Source organism: Amborella trichopoda, chromosome 10, assembly GCF_054954075.1.
Source record: "Amborella trichopoda isolate Santa Cruz 75 chromosome 10, AtrichopodaSantaCruz75HAP2 v2.0, whole genome shotgun sequence".
In the NCBI taxonomy this organism is placed as follows: domain Eukaryota; kingdom Viridiplantae; phylum Streptophyta; class Magnoliopsida; order Amborellales; family Amborellaceae; genus Amborella; species Amborella trichopoda.
Genome location: NC_142345.1, coordinates 2,053,395 through 2,077,374, shown reverse-complemented (window position 1 = coordinate 2,077,374; position 23,980 = coordinate 2,053,395). Strand labels below are relative to the sequence as shown.

General features: G+C 33.8%; 1 long non-coding RNA gene and 1 pseudogene across 3 annotated transcripts; one reads left to right on the top strand and one right to left on the bottom strand.

Annotated features, from left to right (window-relative positions):
• Positions 1 to 2,171: 2,171 nt before the first annotated feature.
• On the bottom strand, positions 2,172 to 23,678 carry LOC18446567 (uncharacterized). 2 transcript variants are annotated; one of them, XR_016043095.1, is made up of 4 exons: positions 22,990 to 23,678; positions 21,499 to 21,608; positions 20,451 to 20,581; positions 2,172 to 2,479 (listed from the first exon to the last, which is right to left on the bottom strand). It is a non-coding gene; the product is annotated as an uncharacterized LOC18446567 (long non-coding RNA). The 2 variants fall into 2 exon arrangements; XR_016043096.1 differs by having other exon boundaries at positions 2,178 to 2,479; positions 20,451 to 20,589.
• LOC105420079 (RNA polymerase II C-terminal domain phosphatase-like 3 pseudogene) lies at positions 16,435 to 20,584 on the top strand (annotated as a pseudogene). The gene has a single exon (XR_016043094.1). The product of XR_016043094.1 is annotated as an RNA polymerase II C-terminal domain phosphatase-like 3 pseudogene (transcript).
• Positions 23,679 to 23,980: the final 302 nt, after the last annotated feature.

The following is a 23,980-nucleotide window of genomic DNA, read 5'->3' as shown; positions in this document are numbered from 1 at the left end:
TTGAAGATTCGAATTCATGGACATGGATATGAGACATTTCGGATCTTCGAGATCTGATGTCATAAAATGCTTTAGTCATTTTGGATATGGAACATCCAAAGTGGTGGCAATTTTGATATAGAGAAAACAAATAAAAGAAGATAAATAAAAGGCGCTCAAAAATTAGAAAAATTAGAGGGAATTCTTTAAATAACAATTATTGTCGGGGATGTATATGCACATTTTCTTTTTTCTCTATAAAAAAAAGTTTATAGTAACCTAAAGTTTATACAAGAATATTAAGAAGATCAAATCGATTTATGAGGAAATCCTTGGTAAGTGAGTTTATATCAGTGTATGGATCTAATTCTTGAGTAAAATGTTGCAAGAAACTAATAGCAATAAAGCCAATCTAATATTGTGGGGTATGGAATTCTAAAAAAAGACTTGTTAGGAATCCGGCTTGAACTTGAGTACTTAGTAGTTGACATTACTAATGTTGCATTTCAAGATTGATTCCATTAACTATCTTAAAAAAAAAAGAAAAGAAAAAAGAAAAAAGATATTAGAGAAATCTCCAAAAAGCCCTCAAGTCTTTTCCATGCACATTGGACCTAAAAGGTGAATTTGGCCATATTTTGGGAGAACATAAAATCAGTGCTAGAAAGTACTAGGTCATTATTTGGTAGAAGTATGGCTTTATAAAGTTGAATTTAGTCATAAAATTATTAGTATTTGAAAATTTTACAGATTGATCATGTTCATAGTATGAGGCGATCACATAAAATTCAGTGGAGATGTGCTTCTAGAGTTCTATGTGATTGTCGCATACCATTGAGACTGAATGGAAAGTTATATAGAACCAGCCATGTTTTTTTAGGTGGAATGTTGGGCGGTCAAGAAACAATATGTCCATAGGATGAGCATAGCTAAGATGACGATGTTGAGATAAATGAGTGATGAGATAAGCGCGGATGGAATGCGGAATGAATCCATACAAAGAAACTTAGTTGTGGCTTCAATAGGCGATAAGATGAGGGGAAACTATGCATAGGTGGCTGGCTATTGCAGCGTAGACTTAATACAACATTGGATAGGAAGCGTTATTTGGTTTAAGTGGAAAGATCTAAAAGGGTAATGAGAAGGTCCAAAAGGATATGGATAGAAGTAGTAAGAAAACATATGGTAATTTTGGTCTTACTGAGGGTATGACCATTGACATACAAGAATGGAGAAAATATAAACATGTAGTTATGGAATTCCCTGATCCCAATTACTGGGTCGTTATAAAATTTTGAATTCCAAAAAAAGTTTAAACCACTCAGATCTATAAACACATGAAAATCGTAAAAAATGGACTGTCCAAATAATGTGCTGCAAGATGTACTAGTTTTAGGACTTGAAATCTGTTTTTTCTTTTTTCATATTTATATATATTGATCAAAAGATGATCACTTAGATGGTTTTCCAATGTCAAAATAACCTTTTCCAATCGAGTTTTGATGTGCACCTTACTAACACAATTTAAAGTGTCAACGTTATATATACTTATTCGAATATAAATAGAGGATATGTGATATTAAAAACTCATGTCACCATAAAAAGCATCCAAATTATATATAAAATATGTATAGATTAATTTCATAATTTAATATTGATTTTTAATGAGAAAATCAGGATACATATGCAATTCATTCCAATAGCAAAAATAATTAAACTCTAGTGCAATTAGAAAGCCTAGGAGGATTATTATAAACAAGAACAATAATAGAGAGGGCCACACCACTGCCTTCTCGATTCTCTCTAAAATTAACAGAAAAGAAAAGAAGGGTTCTTAGAGGATTACAACATAGCCTCCTCTCTCTACAAATCTTAATTTTAGATTGTGGAAGCACTCAAGGTGATTTGGTTCACAAAAAATAGAAAATCCTCTCCACATGAAAAATAGGAAGCCAAAGCATGATTCCCCATATGATATCACCGTAATTTATTGCTTAAGTTTTTAGGTAGATCCAATTATGATAGAAATATATTAAAACAACAATTTGAAAATAACAATGACTATATATGGAAGAGAATAATATAGATAAATAATCAATTCAAACAAAGATAGATCAATAACAAAGGCCAATTCCAACCAGTGTCACTCTTACCTCTATAAAAACAGAATATAATATAAAAACAATTCCAAATTATAATTTTTTATTTTTTATTTTTTATTATATCAACTCACAAAATAACGTCCAAGGAGAAAACTTCTATAAGGATTATTAAGTCGGCAGAGAGCAATTGGTAACTGCATACCAGACAGCTACTCCCATTCTCTAGGCAAGCAACAATGCACTCCCCGTTCTCTAGCCAAGCAATAATTCACTCCCCATGATATATATGTGAGCACGACATCGCCCTCACATCAACCGTGTCAAAGCCCATGTCATACAAGCAAATGGTGTAGACAACTTCTTCATCATCTTCGATATCTATTCTCTCTAAGATATCACTTTTTAAGGTCATCAAAACAAAATTGATCAGCTATGATTTAAAAAGCTAGAACATATGATTACTTACTTAATACTAGCCAAAGCAATATAAATCCAAGAATTAATGTACCTCTTCAATCTCCTCTTTTGTTTGAACTTGGTTCAATAGGTAGTTATGTAAATGAAACTTATCTCAACTTTTAACTTTTATTTATGCTTAATGGGCTCTTATAGATACAAAATAAAAAAACAAAGTTTTGTATTGATCTAAAAAATTTAGTTTTTTTTTTTTGGTTATTGGCTAAAGTTAGGCTTGATAGGCTCTTATAACGGACTAAAGGAAAAGAAGAAAGAAGACTATTCAGAATAAAATAGTGTTATTCAAAGCCCTATCATGTTAAAAGCATGAGATTCTTAGTCGGAGGTTTATATTATTGGAAAATTATAGTAATGTAAAAACTGTTGAAAATTTGCTTGTTTAACTAAGGAGTGCATATTCCATACTCTCGTAGGTGTATACTATATACCTACTCCATCAGGCTGATGACTTATTTTCAATGTTTTTTTTTTTTCAGTATCGGATCCACCCAAAAATATCGCTAGATGATTATTTCCAAAAGAGAAAATTTGAATTTTAGTGGTGGATATTGAGAAACGATATGGGTGGCGTTCACCCCTCTAGGCTCTGCCATACACAATAATGCTAAATTCAACACCTTTAACCTTGGTTCCTCCCTAACTAAAAATTTAAATCGTTTCCAACTCTTAAATCAAGAGCTACTCAAAGATGCTGGTTCAGAAGAAATGCAATCCTCGCTGTCAATTGTGTTTCAAAACTTGACTCTCGTAACATTTTTTTTTTTATTCAATGGGGACGACAGACCCTACCCGTTATTTCAAGTAGATTAGGAGTTAGCTTTTTCAAGGTGTAAATCGGGTGGTGTTAATGGTAGGAATAGAAACCACAATGTGGTCACTAGGGTGCGGGTGTGCTACCACACGACCCTAGCCCCTTTCCCACTCTCCTAGCAATTTACAGATATGTGTACACTTTCAGAGAGGCCAATGAGGTTGCTAATTGTCTTGCTAAGAAAGCAGCTAGCCTAGGTGAAGCTACAATATGGCAAGTTAAGCCAACAATTTTTTTAACTACTTTGCTTCTACATGTGTTCCAAATGAAAGGGTTGTAAAATGATATGTATTGAACTGTTTTATATTTTAATAAAAACAAGGTACCCTCAATCCTTTTGATTCATCCAAATATTTCTTTTCTTTTAATTTTAGGATTTCTATCTTTTACCTTCAAAAGAATTGGACGGTCTTTGTTCAATATAGGGGCATTACTTTTTCAAGTGCATAGAAAGTATGATTTAGAATTTCTTGTCGAGGTTAGTCTATGAGTTGAAGAGGTTACATCCCCAAAATATGAGGTTCTATAATTACTCCTAGGTCGAGGGAATAAATGGACACTATGCTCTTGCGAGAGCATGAACTCTTTTTGCTTAATCAAAAGTTTTGATCCAAAAAAAGGCCAAATAACAAAGAAAATTATTATAAAAATATTTTTTAAAAATGAACGTAGAAAACTTGTTATTAATATGGAATACAACAAAAACTTTTTTTTTTTGTCAAATATTCTTTACTTTATTTATAAAATCTACTCAAAAGAAATTACATCAAAGGAGATATCTAGAGAGGACAAAAGGGCCCCCCCTTTAGCCAGAACGTTACCCAATGAATTTGCCTTGCGAAAGATATGACCAAAAAAAAATGAAAGTGGCGCCACCAGATTCATAATCTGCAGCCAGCTAGACCTTAGTTCCTATGGAATACGCTGCTCCTTCTTGCACCAACTAATTAGATTAATTGAATCTCCCTCAATATCGCACCACATCTCGAATGCCTTACCAAACCTGGATTGCCCAGAGAGCTCCCATCAAAATTTAACTTAAATTCCCCACTCTCTGGTGTCACCCAAATACTCATTGGTCTCATCTTTACTGTACCTATCAAAAACAAAGTTGGCAAATTCAACATAACATCTGGCTGTGAAATCCCCCAACCGTCCTTAGTAACTAAGAGTCAAGACCAAATAGACAATTGGACTTTACTCAACAGTGTAACAAAAAATAAACTCTTTCCTTTAACAGTGTTAGGATTCCGGCTTGAACTTGAGTACTTAGCAGTTGACATTACTAATGTTGCATTTCAGGTTTGAGACTGAAGAGAAAGTTATATAAGACAATTATAAGATTAGCCATGCTTTTTTGGGCGGAATATTGGGCGGTCAAGAAACAATATATCCACAGGATGTGCATAACTAAGATGATGATGTTGAGATAGATGAGTGATGAGATAAGCCTGATGGAATGCGGAATGAATCCATACAAGGAAATTTAGTTGTGGCTTCAATAGGCGATAAGATAAGGGGAAACTAGGCTTCAGTGGCTGGCTATTGCAGCATAGACTTAATACAACATTAGTTAGGAAGCGATGTTTGGTTTAAGTGGAAAAATCTAAATGGGCATTGGGAAGGTCCAAAAGGATATGAACAGAAGTAGTAAGAAAAGATATGGTAATTTTTTGTCTTTATGAGGGTATGACCATTGATAGACAAGAATGGAGAAACTTGTATCATGTAGTTGACTTCATGTAATTGGGACAAAGCTTGGATGATGATGATGTCCCACTCGACAATTATAGATCTCGAAAACTTATAAAAAAGAAAAAAAGAATTGAAATCCTAAAATTGGTCCACTTGCTGTGCTTTTCTTGGATCACCTATTTCAAATCTTTTCCTTGATTTCTACCAATTTTTTGAAACTTCAAATTCAAATAAGGTATAGAAAGTCCACCTTAAAATTACTTGACATCAAAATTTGAAATGTGACTTTATCGAATATTATAAAGTCGTCCTATCAAAACTTCATCCCAACTCATTTGCTAGAGAGAGAGAGAGAGGGGTTTTACTGAGAGTCTAATCGCATAAGGCGATTCTTAATGTAAAACAAAAGAAAAGAAAAAGTTGTAGAAAAAGTATTAAAATACAATCAACTATTTAACATTGTGTATAATTTAATAAAGTTTAACACTCATTTTGATTTGTCATTTGAGATGCAATTTGAAATTTATTCAACAAATGGTGTAACATTTGAATTCAGATAAAAGAATCCAAAGGAATATTATATAAGGTTGCAACCTTAAAATGTAGATTTACATATGCACATCAAGAATCCATCGGAGAATGTTCTTTTAATGTTGAAAAACCTTCTAATTGATCATCTCGACATCGAGATGCATTAAAATGAAAAAATAAATAAAAATTTATGCGTCCCATAAATTGTGCATCTTGTGACACATTATCTAGACCGTCCATTTTCAATATTTTCATATGTGTAGATCTACTTGATTTTAACCATTTTTTAAGTTTAAAATTTTATAATTAGATATAAAAATAGATTTTTAGATAATCTCAAGAATTTGGAGGCGCGTCTTAATTGGATTGTTTAAGGTTGCAACCTTATAGAGACTAAACCCAAATCCAAAAAGTGGGCAATCCAATTTTTATGTTGCTTTTATTTATTTGTTAGAAAAAAGTACTAGAGAGAGAAAAGCCAGGTAAAATAGAGTACCCCAATCATCATAATAACTCTCCCTCTCCCTATATTTGTAGGGCCTTGAACCATATCTTTAAGAATTAGGCCTCAACAAATCACCCTATCATTATTTAGTAAGAGAGAGGATAGTTATGTAATAAGACATGATTGCTTTTTAGAGATGGATCTTTTAATTCAATTTTTTAATTTTAATTTTTTTATTTTTAGATTTAGATTGATTCATATAGAGACTCTAATTTTTTTTTTTTCCAAAATTCTAAATGTTTTATTTATAGGCTGAAGGTCAGTCTTTCCTTTTTTTAATTTTTTTTTTAAAATTGCCCCTCACTCTGAAGACAGAGTCCTCAGTCCAAATTTTAGTTTTGTTTTTTTTAAAAAAGTGGGTTGACCAACTTTCTTTGTAATTTTTACCTATAAATGGAGCATTTCGTATTTTAGGAAAAATTTTAGGGTCCGTGTGTAAATCAATCTTAGATTTAAGGTTTAAAAGATGGGAAATGTTCTATACTTCCCCCATCCAGCTGTCCAATTTAGATCAAGTAGATTCGACGCTTTATAGTATTTTATTTTTATTTTTTTTATTTTTTTACAAATTTTATGAATATGAAATTTGGTATGTGCCATTTTCTTAATGGGGCATACTTAAAAAAAATATTAAAAAGAGTTTTTCAATAAAATATAATGATCAAAATACCCTTTAAACTTTTTAGGAATATTTTGATTATTTTATTTTATTAAGTGTTTTTTGTATTTCTTACTGGTATGAGTTTAAGAGAGGAGTGGACACTCAAAATTTAGTGTTAAAATATTTTGTGAAAAAGTGAAAAATAAATAGTGCAGAGATGTTACATTGTGATTGGTGCCTTCTCAGCAGTCCATTAAGAATGGACTGTTGGATAAGGAGAAGTATAAAAATTTTATACGGTAGAGAAAGCTTAAAAAGCTTGACCTTAAAATATTATACCAGTGCATGGGAATACCTTTTGCATGTTACTACTATCTGGATGTTTACTCTCTATTTTCTTACATGTGCGTTTTATCATGGCATGGCATCATATTGTTTTGGAAAAAGTTTATATAAGGTTGCAATGTGGATGCATATCAAAAGATCATCGAAAAAGGTTGTTTTGAGTCTCAAAAACCCTCTAATTGAGCATCTCGACATTGCATGATTATGAAAGAAAATAGGATTTTGAGTCCCATTTGAGAGTGCCTGATAATGGTGCTTTTTGATAGCTCACTGACTAAACTTAATAACCTTAATAATTAAAAAATTATAAACTAAAACTTTTTAATGAGATTCTTTGAGAATATATAAATTAGAAGAAATAAGATTGTCTAAATAAATACAATGATAACTTGAAGAAAATGTAGAACTAAAATAAGAATTGTACATCATGTTTCTTTGTTTAACTCTTTGGCTAATGATATGTCAATTTATTTCTTGAATACGGGGAGAATGATGCGAGGGATTTCACTTTGTGCCGATGGAAGTTTGTATACATTATTGAGAAAGGTTTCTATGCTTTCTTTATTGCATAAAACTTTTATAGTTTCTCTCTAATGGACGGCTATGGGATTCCGCCATCCAAGACAGAGGAGAGAGAAGAGGGAACATGGATGATGATAGGGTTCCGCCATCCATAACAGAGGAGAGAGAAAGGAAAAGAAAACATGGACGACGATGAGGTTCTGCCATCTATGACAGAGGAGAGAGAAAGAAGAAGAAAATATGGATGGCGATGGGGTTCTGCCGTCCATGACAGAGGAGAGAGAAGGAAGAAGAAAACATGGACGACGATGGGTGTCCGTCGTCCATGACAGGAAAGGCAGAGAGAAAGAGAACATGGACGGCGATGGGTCCCGCTGTCCATGACAGGAAATGGAGAGAGAAAGAGAACATGAACGGCGATGGGTTCCGTCGTCCATGATAGAAGAAAGAGAAAGAAGAAGAAAACATGGACGGCGATGGGGTTCTGCTGTCCATGACAGAGGATAGAGAAGGAGAACATGGACAATGATGGGTTCTGACGTCCATGATAGGCGAGAGACAAGAGAAAGAAGATAAAATAAAAAGGACACACACGGCGATAAGCACTGTCGTGCAGGTTTAAAAGGACTCAAACACGACCCGGCCTGCCACTCGGGTTAAGGGCTCGATCCAATATCCTTGTCAGAATTTAGGAAAAGGAATGTCATGCGTGACGATGTGCATCACCGTGTGCAACATGAGGCAAGAGGAACTTGGACAGTGGCACAACCCGCCACTTGGGTTAAGACTTGGCTCATTGTGCATACTTCAGGAGAAAGAGAACACCATACCTGATGATAGACTCCGCCATGCATGAATGGAGAAGAGAGAGAAAAGAGAGAACATGGATAAAGAAAGAAGAGAGATTAGGAAAGAGAGGAAAGAGAAAGGAAAGGAAGATGAGAGAGAAAGAAAGTAAAGAAAGACTATCAAGAAAGAGAGAGGACGGATTAGGAAAGAATGAAGGATGAGTAAGAAAAGAAACAGATAAAAGAAGAAAGAAGGGGATGAAAGACACGCACAAAGATGACCCACTGCAGTGTGTGTTGAAAGAAGAGCAAGAGACAGAAGAAGGAAGAGAGAGAAAGATAGAGAAGAAGAAGAGGAGAGAGAAACAAAAAGAAGAAGAGAGGAAGAGAGAGAGAGAAAGAAAAGGAAGAGAGAGAAGAGAGGAGGAGAGAGAAAGAGAGATATGAAAAGCGAAGAGAAAGATAGAGATGAGACGAGGAAAGAGAAATTTACCTTCACTGAAGGATACCCGACGTTTTTTTCTCTCTCCTCTCTCTCTCTCTAAGACATACCCACAATCTCAATATAAAATTCTCAAATTTTATTCATGAAATTGAAACTTGAGGGAAACCCTTTACAATTAGGTTTAGCATGTATTTATAGAATTGGGCCCAAATATGGGCAGATGCCTAAAATCTAGCCTAATTGATGATGATTACAATTTCTTTGAATTAAAGAAAAATTTACAAATGGTTGCAAAATGACTGTTTTATCCCTACCCAACAATACACAAAATTCAAAAACAGTATCTCTTGCTGCTCTAGAGTGTACGTGATCCTCTATGGATAATTCAGGGTTGCTCCGGCACCCGTTTAGCAAAAAAAAGATTACTTTTTTGTTGGGTTCGGCATGACGATCGATTTGATACCAACTTCGAGCCACGAATCGCCTTTTTAGGCCACAATCACGCAACTTGAAATTTACATGAATCTTGCAAACTTCTGATCAATAGTGCGTTCGTTTCTTGTTTTTTTTTGTGATTTCTTCTCTTGATTGCACTGAGCATGCCATCACGATCGCGTTACAACAAATGCAGCTCGATTTCGTGCCCGAAAGAGACTTTTCCATCTTGGGTTTTTTGCTGAAATTTGAATTCCAATAAGCAGAATCTGCAGCAACTTCGATGCCTTCATGTTCCGAATCCAACCATTCATCACGTGCTGGGTTTAGACCAGACATAGCCTTGGACCTTACACACGCGATGCAACTGGTTTCGTGTCGATCCGATGTGTGAGCATCGTGATATAGCTTCTCGAGCAAGACACGTCGCTGATGAATTTCCTACAACTTTTGCCACGAATCGCCATCTTCTCTCTAGCTTTTCTCCCTGCTCGGGCATTGTCAATGGGTGTGCCACGTATCAAAACGCTCGTCTTGACGAGATGAACACGCTCATAAAATTTGAGCGTGATACGACTCAAAACGAGTGAGATACAAATCTCCAAAGTTGCTGCTTGTGACTGTGCAAACCAATGTCCTTTAATGAAGATTGGTGGATGGAGGCCGCACAGGAATAGCATGCGACCTATCGCTTTTCAATGTTTCTCCTATAACTTTGTCTTGGATCGTTCATTTAAGCTGAAAATTGACCCCTGGGGGTTTTCAACAATGTTTGATCTAATGGCGGTTGTCCCATAGCCATTTATCGCTTCAAAAATAGGGTTCCAGTTACAGGGTCCGTTTCAATGTGCAAGAAGCTGATTTTTCCGAAATTGTTTCTTTGTCTGCGCTACCTTAGACATGTTGGATAACGATAAAACTGGCAGGTGGCCTTTGGGAGTCCTAAAAAAGGTTCTAACCTGTTCTTGAGAAATTCTGAGACAGTCGAAAATTATAGATGTTTGTCAGGGCTTTATTGATCGGCTTCTCTTTTATTCCACATCGGGGACTCAAGGTACGGAAAAATCCCTTCAAACAGGTTCGCCTTGATGAGAATAATGGACACCTAAAATTTCAAGTTATTTTGATTTGTAAAAAAAAAATTCAAATTCAAATACAAAATGAGGTCGTGACCAAGATCGGCCCATATTCAATCTGGGTCGTTGGACTCATATGTTCATATGAGCTATATACATATGTGAATGGCAATGTAAGTGGAATCCTATCCCTCAAATCTTCAACGAGTGGTTCAAAATACATATCATTATTTTAATTTTATTTTTAATTTTTTTCTATAAATCGGATTAAGATGAAATTTGGGATGTATATACATAACAGTATTTCGTACAATATAAAAATATAAAAACATCATTTTCATTATTTAATTATGATCCGATTTTGGAAATATTGTTTATATATTTTTAATTGTGCGCCTTATTTTTTAGTACATACATCTAAAATTTCATTATGATCTGATTTTTAGAAAAAATACTAAAATTCATATTGTGTTATGCATTCTGAGTTACAAGATGAAGATTTGACGGCTGGGATTCCACCTATACTATTATTCATTATAGCTTCCAAGTGCTTAGAATGTTTAATATATATATATATAAGAAAACACTACAAAACACCTATAGGTGAAATTCTACAGTACTTCACATATAGCTTTATCACCGTTCAAAGTTTTTCACATGGTCACAGATGTCAGATAGTGTTTGAATTTTAATATTCTTTTTACAAATCATAATGATCTAATATTTTGCAGGTGTATGAGCCTTAGTGAGATGCACATGAATAAAATATAAAACAAATAATTTGAATGATAAAAATTACATAAAATACACCTATAAAGTTTCAGGGGTAATTACATCTGTTTATTTTCTGACTATTATTTTTTTAATATTTTATTTTGGTGCAACTTGGGCATATGTACACATGCCCCAAAGTAGAGGTGAAGCTGTAAGCAATCAAAGTAGAGCACACCTTTAAATAGTGTCGAGAAATGTGGTTTCAATACTGAAAATCTTTGTGATAGCCTTAAAATATATTTTCATCTCTAACTATAAAATTTAAAGCTTCAAAAATAATGTAGATTGAATACATTTATGAAAACTTAAAAATTAGTCCAAAAATGTATTACAAGATGCACTATTTCCAAAACTTGAAATCCAGATTTCCCTCTTGTATATGCATCTTGATGTCGAGATGATCAATTTGAAGATATTTGAATATTAAAATAATATCTTCTAGTAAAAATTTTGAAGTAGGCTCTAATTTCATTGTTTAGAGCCTCGACTCAATTTAAACATTTCCCCTAGTTACAAGAGACACACAAGTATCTTGTTAAACCATCGGCGACAACCACCTTTGCTCAGAAAAAGGATGAGCTCCATATCCAACATTTATTCACTTATATCGAGGAGGGATGGACCGAAAATTGAGGGCAAATCGTATTTTATTGTTTGCTTTAATTAAAGGGAAGTTTAGATAACTCCCACCATGGCAACCATCGTGTCCGTAAAGTTTGGGGCAAGAGAAATAATTTACATCCAATAGTCAAGATTATTTCTTAATAATTTTGAAAAGAGTAATGATCCTACAGGATCTCACCACGTGCCAATGGCATAGGACTCCTATGGATTGCCATTAGATCCAATTTTCAATCTTAAAATTGAGATGAAGGTTGACCAGTCAAATGTATTGAAAAGAGTTTAACGCTAACTGACACACCTATGTATTTCATTTTCACTTTTCCTTAATCTTTCTCTCTCTAAAATTGCCTTCTCTCTCTAAAATTGCCTCTCTCTCTTGCCCCATTTTCTTTTCTCTCCTATTCTTTCTCTCTTTGATTGAAAATTCACTGTTTTCGATCAACCTTTACATGAACAACAAAAAATCGTATACCTAAAAAATTGAAAAACTGCTATACAATATCAAAGGTATGTTTCCATTGTTACCATTACGACCATTATTAATAATAAAAGATTTACTTAAAGATATATATCTTTAACGTTAGACATTAGCCATTTAAAAAAAATAAAAAGTACATTTTTGTACTAAATGCATTTATTAGCATTTATTAAGCACAGGTGGTCCCTTGCAACGTCAACCACGTAAGTAAAAATATTTTAATGTGCTCCTTTATGAACACTTTGTACATTTGATCCATCAAGAAAAACCTAGTTAATATTGCTTTATGCATCTATAATTTAGGGATCTACATTTGAATGAGCATTTTTAAAGAAAAGTAATCAAATCTAAGTTTTCAAAACAACTTTGTGGTGAGGGATCATAAATCTAAAAGAACATAAATCAAACTTATGTTACGTTATTTTGTTGGTTAATAGTTTTATTTGATGTTTCAAAAGTGGGCGACTCCAATCCAACTCGACTCGTCCGTTTCGACTTGGGAACTGACACATCCATACTGGTTCTACTGAAATACTGGGAATCGCTCATGTCTAGAGAGAACCAGGTGATTCTCAATAGTGAATCGTCGAGTCAAGCCGATTCCCAATAGTAAAACATGGGTTGCACAATGTTCTTCACGAGATTCATGGTTTTTTTTCAGTTTTTTATCATTTTGCATCTTTTTCAGCTTTATAATCGAATTTTTCAGCCTTTACTTTAATCTTTTCAGTCATTTTAGTCACTAAATTGTAGTAGAAATCATCGATTTTGATCATAAATATTTGGATCTGTGAAGAACATAGCCTGAGTTTTAGGGATCCGTAATTTCATTGATTTCAAGCAAAATAGGACATCATTTTTTGTAAAATCTGAGGGTTATTGATCTTAAGAGTATTGTTTAGAAGTTATTGTTCATAATTTGTGAGTATTTTGGACGATTACATATCAGATTTGAATTTGAAGCCATAGGTGCAAGAAAAAAAAGTAATAACTGCGGTTTTTTTTTTTTTTTTGTGCCATTCTATTAATTTTTTTCAATATTTTACAAATAATGCGTTAATATTATAGGGTTTTGATTCCTTATAGCATTTTTCATCATCACATGTATTTAATTTGATCTGATTTATTCAATTTAAGGTTGATTCTAGAGAAAAAATGACTGATGTCTGTGAAGAACTGTGTTTTTTTTTTTTTTTTTCCTCCATTCAATCGATATTACTCAATTATTTACAAATAATGTGTTAAATTTATAGGATTTTGATTCCTTATAGTATTTTTTTATCATCACATGTATTCAATTTGATCTGATTTATTCAATTTGAGCTTAATTTTTGAGAAAAAATGATTGACGTCTGTGAAGAACTGCATTTTTTTTTTCCACCATTCCATCAATTTTACTCAATTATTTACAAATAAAATGTTAATTTTATAGGGTTTTGATTCCTTATAGTGTTGTTTATCATTACATGTATTCACTTTGCTCTGATTTATTTAATTTGAGCTTGATTTTTGAGATGGAATAACTGATGTCATGTGGGTCTGTGAAGAACTACGTCTTTTTTTTCCCCATTCAATCAATTTTATTCAATTTTTTGATAATAATGTGTTAATATTATATGGCTTTGATTTCTTATAGCGTTGGTTATCATAACAAGTATTCAATTTGATGTAATTTATTCGATTTGAGGCGGCTTTTCAAGTTGAAATGACTGATGTCAGGTGGGTCTGTGAATAACTGTATTTTTTTTTATAAAAAAATCGATGATTGATTTATTTGAGAAATCATGATTTTCTAAAAATTGTGAAAATCGTGACCACGTTTTAATTATCATGACGAATTAAACTCTATTTTTAATTCTTATTGTAAAATTTTTAATGTAAAAAATTGCATATTGATAAATTATTGATGCAAAAAAATACACGTTAAACTTTTAATGCAAAACTGTATTTTTAAATTTTAATGCATAAAATGTATGCATATGATTGATAAAGATTTTCGATTTTGAGTCACGGTTTTGTGAAGAACTATTATGGTTTTTTTTTTCCGGCCAAACTACAAATATGAGACGAAATAAAGTAATCTTATGAATTATTTTAGAGGGTTTTTTAAAGTAATATTGTAATTCAATTAAGTTTGGGCATAATATCATCATAAAAGTAAAAAGAAAATTAATAATATAAAGGAAAAAAATAATGGCATAAAAAAAAAATAAAGAGGAAGAAAATAGTGTCATAAGAAAAGGAAAAAAATGAGTTTTATTTTTCTCGTTAAAAAAAATAAAAAGAAAAAATAATATCATCAAATAAATAAAAGAAAGAGTAAAATAAAAGACAATGCAACAAGCATTTCTTGTCAAAAAACAATTTATCCTCTAAAAACCAAATAAAAGGAAGAAAATAATGTCATTAAAAAATAAAAAAATGAATAAAATAAAAGATAATACAATAATTCGAGATTTAGTGACAATTTTTCATCGATTTAATCCATTCTTTATTATAGTCCATATATGATTATATATTTTATCTATGACAATTCTATGATTTTTCTTTTATGTAATACAAATTTAATAGTTAACATAAGCTTAAACAGGGAAAGAACATCTCAATATTCGTAAATTGATGAAAAAATGAAATAATAATATAGTACCCTCATTTCTTATTGGATTCCTAAAAAACAACATTTATCATGAATTTTAATAATTTTTTCAGATTTTTTTTAAGATTTAATCCGACCGATTCAGCCGATTCCCGATCCAGATCACCGATTCACCAATCCGAATGGATTTTTGAGGTGCCCAATTCGGGTCACCGATCCATTTCTTAAACCACTGCTTTTATGTAAAGATTAAATCAATAGTTGTGTGACATAATCCGGGCTTGGTTAGAGAGCGAAGAAGAATAGGAGTAAGGCATTTTTTCAGGTACGTTCATTCTTTTTTGGGAAATATTTCGTATATAGAACCTTAATTCCTCATATTATTTCATGATAGACATTCTTTCTGTTTTTGTTTCAAGTGGCATAAAGAAATCTTTAAGATTTCACCGTTCCCCTCATCTTTTATCTCCTCTGACTTTTGACCATAAAAACTAACCCCAACAAATCTTTTTATACCATTTTATCTCAAAAACTTTTTTAACTCTTTTTTTCTTGGGTTTTTTTTTGCTGCTTGAAAGAGATACGGAATGAAGATCTACCATGAAATAATACAAAAAATTAAAGTTCTATACGAAATTTTCTTTTTCTATTGTTTTATAATTTTCATTATTTCTCTTCTCTATGTTTTTTCTTTCTTTTTTGATTTTCTTTGTGTTCTTTTCTTTTTTGGGTTTCTTTTCTCTTATGCATCGACATAAAGTCCTACCCTCCACTCTCATCAGTACTCCATCAAAAAAAAAAAAAAAAAACGAGCTCTTTTTTTGTGAGTTATCGTTCTCATGACGAATAACTGATTTCTTTTAACTGCCTCCATATTGGTTTTTGTGCGTTCACATTCACATAATAGGAATATTAATTTATTGGTTTTTGTTTTGGTGAATAACTTTTTGATTTTTTTTTATTTGATAAATAATTTCTTGATTTTTTTGGTTTGTGCTTTGGGTTCGTGTTTTGGTGAATAAGTTTTTGATTTTCTTGGTTTTTAATTTGGTGAATAATTTAGTGATTTTCTTGGGTTGTGTTTTGGTGAATAATTTATTGAATTTATTAGTTTTACAAATTTTTTTATTTTTTTGGGTTGTGTTTTAGTAATAATTTATTGATCTTTTTCTTTTTTTTGGTAATTAATTTTTATTCATTTATTTATTAACATGAGACCTAGCTTTAATTTCATGATTTTCTTAAAAAATAGCGCCAATACAAAATTAATTTGCATTGGAACTCATTTGTCTTCTTGATTTTCTTGAAACTTCCTTATCTTCTTAATTTTGATTTTCTAAGAAATGCTTGCTATTAATTGAAAATCATATGTAAACAACACTAATTTTGCAATGGAACTGATTTATCTTCTTGATTTTCTTGAAACTTCCTTTATCTTGATTTTGATTTTCTAAGAAAATCTTGATATTAATTGAAAATCATATGTAACACGTGGATTCAAGAAAGCTTGTGACGAGAGAATCTATTTCATACGGATACTAGGGGTAGAGGAGATTGGCCATTGGATTTGGATTTCTTTGATTCTTATTTGCTGATTTTTATCCTTAAAAGATTAGCGCACACAATAGGTCTTCTCCTATTTCGTTTTTTTTGGGTGACCAATTGTGCAGATTTTTGTGCAATGTCCTCAACTTAGAGAGAGAAAACAGAGAGAGAGAGAGAGAGAGATAGAGAGAGAGAGAGAATATCAGTGTCCCAAGGTACTTTTTAAGGCTATTATCTTCGTAGTCTTTGTTTGCTTTCCTAGAGAGAGAGAGAGAGAGAGAGAGAGAGAATAGAGTTTGGAAGTCTTTTTTTTCAACTTATTTACATTTGTTCTCTCTGTAGAGAGAGACTCTCAATTTCTTTCGCTTGCTTCCACCTTGGTTTTTATGGATCAAGTGAAACTTCTCATGCTTGGAGTCTTAGTTTCTTGATTTTTTTTTTTCTTTGGTGAGTAAATTTTTGCCCTAGTTTCTTTGTTTTTTCTTTGGCGATTAAATTTTTTTTTATTTCTTTCCTGCCTTTTTTTTGGTAGTGAAAGTTTGAGTGAATTGAACATCTAGAGAGAGTGAAGATAGATGTAAATATAGAAAGAGATGATATTAGAAAGCAGAGGAAATACTTTTCGTTTAGAAATGTCATAAACACGACTTAAATATCACAACCCACAACTGATCTCTGAATCTGATACATTCTATATTTTCATCAAACAATTGGGACAAAATAAACAAATTACAACAAAAAGAGAACCGAACCAGATGCCTGAGAGAAGTTGTTTTCTACAACCATACAGATTCATTTCGACCTTGAATAAAAATAAAAAATATATATATAAAAAAAAGGAACCAAAAAAAGGTTTATGGAGAAAAGCCCAAAATCATTACCAGATTACTGAATAAAAAAAAACCAAGGAAAAACTAAAAGCTAATGAACTTCCATTTTTAAATTGAAATATTTGAAAAAATCCACTCTATGGATTTCTCATTGTATGTTTGATAAAATAATTAAAAAAGAGGGATGTTCTTTTTTAAATTGTTTCTAATAATCAAATGGTTGCAACACCCTTCCCTGAACTAATTTTTTTTAATACAACCCAGACAAAGCAGTATGGCTCTTATCCAGAAATCAGGACCTATTGTGAGTAACAACCTTCATGGTTTGAATCCTTCAATTTCCTCCCACTCAATACAAGTCAGGGAAGCTGGGAGCTCGACTTTTGGGTCAAATCCTTTAATAAACAGTCAGCCAAGGAGAAGTAGGGATCCGAGGCTTGCGAACACCAATTATGAAGTCAGCAGTTCTATTGATCCTGTTAATGTGAAACCCATACAACCTATACTTAATGTTGGCATCTTAGATAGTCGAAAGACCAAGGTCGTTGAGGAGGCTGTGGTTGATGGTCATAGATTGAAACGGCAGAGAGGCCTGTCATATGGTGGACAGGTGATGCCCGGTAGAGGTGGCTGCTTCGAAGAAAAGATTCTTGGTAATTTGCCTAGTTCGAAGGAACAGAGGGTGGAAATCAGTGATTCTATGAAGGAGAGACCAGTAAAACCAGAAAATGGTACAGTTTTGGGTTCAGATATGAAACTTGATGGTAATATCAATATAAATATCTCAACTGCTCTTAGGCCAGGTATGGGGCCAGGCTCAAGCAATATGGGAGGGGACATGTTACCCAATTTGGGAAACATAGCCTCATTGCCAGATTTGATTAAGGATATTGTTACAAACCCGAATATGATTCTACAATTAATCCAGACGCAGCAACAGGGATTAGAGGCTCTTCAAAGGCATATTAATCCATTGCCACAAAATATTTCCTCTTCAAGCTCTACATGTACAATGATGCCATTGAATACTGGGGCTCCTTTATCCATGAGCTCTATGAAAGAAGATGTGGGGAAACCCCGAATGAAACCTCGTGACCCTCGACAAATCCTTCACACCAATTTGATTCCAACAGATGTGAGCTCTATACCACAACCTAAATCTAATGAAACCGACCAATCAACCACTCATTTCAGTACAATTACTTCAAGCAGCCAAGAATTGAACATGTCAGTGAACCCAACTTCTTCACTTCCCTTGTCCACTAATTTACCTGATAAGGCAAGAGCAAGAAGGATCGAGGAGCAGAACAAAATGTTTTCTGCCCAGAAGCTTTCCCTTGTCTTGGATCTTGACCACACTCTTCTTAATTCTGCCAAGTTCATAGAAGTCGATCGAGTACACAATGAAATCTTAAAAAAGAAGGAGGAGCAAGACCGGCTCAAGCCTCGCCGTCACCTCTTCCGCTTTCCAAATATGGGAATGTGGACCAAGTTGCGACCGGGGATTTGGAATTTTCTTGAGAGGGCTAGTAAGCTTTATGAGCTGCACATTTGCACAATGGGAAACAAGGTATATGCTACTGAGATGGCAAAGCTGTTGGATCCCACTGGGTCATTATTTGCAGGGCGTGTTATCTCAAAGGGTGACGATGGTGACCCATTTGACACGGATAAGAGATTGCAAAAAAGCAAGGATTTAGATGGGGTTTTAGGGATGGAGTCTGCAGTTGTTATCATAGATGATTCTGCCAAGGTCTGGCCCCATCACAAGCACAATTTGATTGTTGTCGAGAGGTATACATATTTTCCCTGTAGCAGACGTCAGTTTGGACTTCATGGACCATCTCTTCTCGAGATCAACCATGATGAAAGACCTAAGGATGGCACATTGGCTTCATCTTTGGAAGTTATTGAAACGATACACCAAAGCTTCTTCTCTAATCGGTCCCTGGATGAGGTAGATGTCAAAGAGATTCGTGCATGTGAGCAGGCAAAGATATTAAAAGGGTGCAAAGTGGTTTTTAGTAGGATCTTTCATGTTGGGTTCACAAACCCTCACCTTCACCCACTTTGGAAAACAGCTGAGAAATTTGGTGCAATTTGCACCAACCAGATTGATGATGAGGTCACTCATGTTGTGGCTATTTCTCTTGGTACTGATAAGGTTAACTGGGCTATGTCTACCGGTAGATATGTGGTCCATCCTGGATGGTTGGAAGCCTCAACCCTGTTATACAGGCGAGCGAATGAGAGGGACTTTCCAATTATGCCCCTTCCACCATCATCATAACAATCTATTATTCTTTTATTTTTTTTTGTGTAATGAATGAAATTTTTCACGACATACAAATATGTTTTGAGTTTGATAAAAAATATAATAAGAAAAATCTAAATTTGCGTAAGACTGGAATCATTTCTGAGCCTCAAGAATCATGCTACATCATATGCTGACTTTCCATTAGATCTGACCAAAACAGGACTGATTAGGATTTGAAAGATTTAATAAGACCTTTATTAAATTATTTTGCATGGTGGCTTCCATAGAAGCATAGGCTAGGCCTCTCTTCAACAACAAGGGACTTGTTTAGATCCATTTCCAGCCTACTGGTGGTAGACTGGACCCTCTAAACATGATAAGCTGGTTTAGTATGCATTTCCTAAGCCATAAAAGACAGAAAATGCTAAGAGAACTTTCCTGCTGCTCAAAGGCGATCTCATTCTAAATGCTCATAAGAGTAGCAAATGACATGGTGGGTCTAATAGAGGGAATGCTCACCAAAAATCCAAAGGGATTTCATGTGGGATTTATCTCTTCCTTTCCTAGTGATCTATTGTGCCATTGTGAAATCATGAAGATGCCAAGAGTGTTATTCATCAAAATAGAAAAAGATGCACATCAAGAATGAAGGCAAAACCCAATCATTGAGGTCATTGACATTGGTCTGAAATTTATTAGTACACATGCTAAAAATTGGCAATCGACTGTTTATAGTGTAGCAACATTTATGTAGAGAACACGTCGCATAAATTATAGTTAATGAAATTACGATGCTCTCATGAACTTCCTGCAGAAATGCATGGAACGGAAACCAAATACCCTTCAACAAGAGTAATTTTTTTCCTTTATCTAATTAGGTTTTTAAGAAAAGTAAAACATGAAGATATAACATCCATGAATTACATGACTGAAAATTTTGCCTAAATCAAGCTTTGACTCCAATTATGCAGAGAAACAGGGCAACTGAGAACAAAACATCAAGCATAAAGTATCGTCAAACAGGAATTGCATACATTAATAAGCCCATCTGATTGGTGCTGAGGCCCTTTTGAAAATCTTTCTTCCAGGACAGCAGTTTTAACCTTTTCCTCCAAGGTTTTCCCTTCAGATGGCAAGTTATGATGACTCTGCTTCTTAATGAAACCTGAGGAACTTAAACAGCACCATTCTTAATCAGAAATAAACACTTAATTAGAGAGATCTGAGGAAACAAAAAAAAAAGAAAGGAAATGTCGATGGAATTCCTAGCTAGCATACTAGTACATTTCTACTAACTAGAAACAGGTTACCTGAATCAAATACATCATGCAAACTATCTCAGTCAGAGAGTAAATATTAGTTTCAATAGAACTTTTATGACACATACAATGAATAAACAAGGACATATAACATAATAGTCATGGATCCTCGGTACCTATCTCTAATTTTGGACAACCAAGAATACCTTTTCCAAAATACGAAGTGGCATCTTTATACTTTTATTTACTTTACATGCCTTTATAGCAATATATAAGGCCAAACTTTTGAAAATAAGTCAAACACAAGGGCAAGATAGTCATATTCGAAGCTGAAAGGTGATTTACATGAAAGGATGGAGCTTTTAAGCCATTTGAGAAATAGCCTTTTGCTAATTTACCCCAAAAGTAATTATAGAACACAGATGAGCTGCTCGATGGAAATGCCTTTCAATTAAGCAGAATCAATAGCCAAAGGGGAGTGATGTCAAATTGTTTCTTGTTCTGGAAAAACCACGTACCTTTATACTTTCATTTGCCTATGCATGCCTCCGACTAATTAGAGTTACCCATAAACAAGCCAAAAGACTATATACCCATGAATATCAAAGTGTTCCCAAGTAAGTATACTAGTGGTTATCTTTCATGAATCATTAAATGGAGATAAAATGAACCTCGATGCCTAACAGGGACTAACAGACGACAAGGAGAAAAGAAAGAGCAAAGGAGTAAAGAACGAAGAAAACCACCATATAATTACCAAAGATCAAATATTTATTTGTTTATAAGTTACCCAAGAAAGAGTTGTTTTTCCAAATAAAATTACCTGGACAGGAGCAACTGAAAGCTTCAGGGTCATAGTGAAGAATTTCAGAAATTAGGGTCCCAGGTTCCCCAGTGAGACTAGAAATAGAATTGGCATCATCTCAGAGAGATCTGCAAGCATAGATCAATTTAAGGCACAAGCTTGTGTAGCAAGTTAGAAACATGGCACACTTATTTTTTCAATTGTAGTAACATGACATACATTATCCTTTCAATTTAGAAAAACGCGGCCAAGAAAATAGCCAGGCCCAGATACTATGTACTCCATCAATCTGTCATCAGCGCACAGCTCGAAAGGCACATTTAACAGTTGTTCCTCGCATGTTTTAACAGATTTTAACCAGTACAACGTCAATACTCGTGTTGTTTTTAGTCAGCAAAAATGGAGTTTACACTACAGTAAGGCCTTGAATCAACAAATAGCTCCAATAATAGGAAATTTGATAACCATGTTTCATGTACCTCTCAAAATTCCCTTACTTTCATTCGAAAAAAAGAAAGAAAAAAAAGGAAAAAAGAAAAAACAACAGTACCCAGATCTAGTCAAAGTAAAAAAATATAGAGCAATGATTACAGAAGTGTCGTTTTTTTTCTTCTTCTTTTTCTTGAAGTTTCAAAAAATCTCTTCAGCTTGAAATCGTACCTCATCCAGCTATTCAATTCGATTCTCCGTGGACACTTTATTGTCATAGTACTCGTGTGTTTCAAGTTATTTCTAATCAGTATTCCACGATAGGACCAGAATAGATTAGATCAGTGTTTCAGACTCAGGCACGTCAACCCGGACTCGCCTGGGTAACTCAGACTTGGCAGGATACAGCGTATGTCCCCCCAAAACTTGGGTTATATATAAGTCATTTATAATTAATTATAAAGGATTTGTAATTAATTTAATCTTTGACTAAATCAATTATAATTGACTCAAAATTAGTTTTCTATGTACTTTTACAGTTTTATGATGTTTTTTGTTTTTCTAATTTTTCTAAGAAGATAATGATTTTTCATCAGTTTTCCTTTCTTCCTTTTTAAAACAAATTTTCCATCATCTGATCGCCTACTGGAGCCACCCCTAAGTTCCATCAGATATACTCATGCTTCCATCCATACCGTCAAAATATATTGTGATAATAAATTTCTTAAAGACTAATGAAGATCATAACAGCACCCCTTAGGCTTCAACTTGCTCGTAGACTTGGACAAGGGAGGTCAAGAGTTCAAACCTTTGAAGTATGTACCCAAAATCCCCAACGAGCAGACTTAGCCTTTTTAAAATGAATATAATAAGTACAAATAATGCTACAACAGATAAAAAGGGCATACTAAGCACTATTACTGCTACTACCGATGATGACAGACCTGCCAAAAAGTGGATATTGACAATGGTGAAAATGATACCGTTCCTGATACTAATAGTAGAAATTACAGCGAAATTTTTGTTACTATTACGAGTATCGAATCTTTCGTATTTAAACAAATGCTATGGAGCACTTACAGGTAACTAACATCAGTGTCTTTGAGGAGAGCTGCAATCCTACTAGCTTGTGCAAGTATCTCAGGACGATCAATGAATTGAAAGTTTTGATTGTCGAAGAGTGAGAGATCTGAGCTGAGAGCTCCGCAAAAAACTGGAAGGCTGGGCAAGGGCAAGCAAGGAGCAATCTCTGTATATGGAGTGCTGGATAATCTATAGGCCTTTTCGTGGATGAAATCATTGCGTTTTTCATGACTTGAGCTCATCATGAAAAACAAAAACTAATCACCAGAAAATTACACTGTCAATGCCCACATTAGGGCTCATCTCTTCAGAACTACACCATTAATGGATAGACATAGAGGTTTTCACCTGAATTTCTCAGGTAAATGGCCGGAATCAATGCTCATAGGCTCGAAAAATACATGAAGGACTATAATTAAGATCAGAACCGGAAAATCACACAGTGATCAATGGAGCTAGAATGAAGTCACTGAAAACTCGTGAAGAACAGTGACACAAACTGTAATGGATGATTTAGGGCAAAGAAAATGCAATTACGGGAAAAAATAGGACTAAAGCCTATTAAATAGCCTGATGAAGGCTTGTAAAAATCCAAGAATTCTAAGTTGCAGAGAAATGGTGGGTAAAAGAGGAGAGATAAAATTTAGGTCAATACCTTTACTGGCCTTTACAGGCAAATGCGGAACGCGTTCGCGGGTGCTGAGATATAGTGGTGGGAAAATTACTATTGTACCCTTATCATTTATCCGATTGTCTTAAAGACCCCGGGTAGGGAGCAGTTTTTTTGGGGGGCAAATATTTAGTTTAAATTATGTGAAAAAAACTCATGAATTTGAGCCATCCGATTTATTCATAACCATCCGATTTACTGAAAATTAGGACAGCGTCTTTAAAGGCATCGAATTCATATAATAAGAGCTCGTTTGGTTCCCGGGAAATAAGTTTTTGGGAGACCTATTTCCATACAAACGGCTGTTTGTATGGCCTG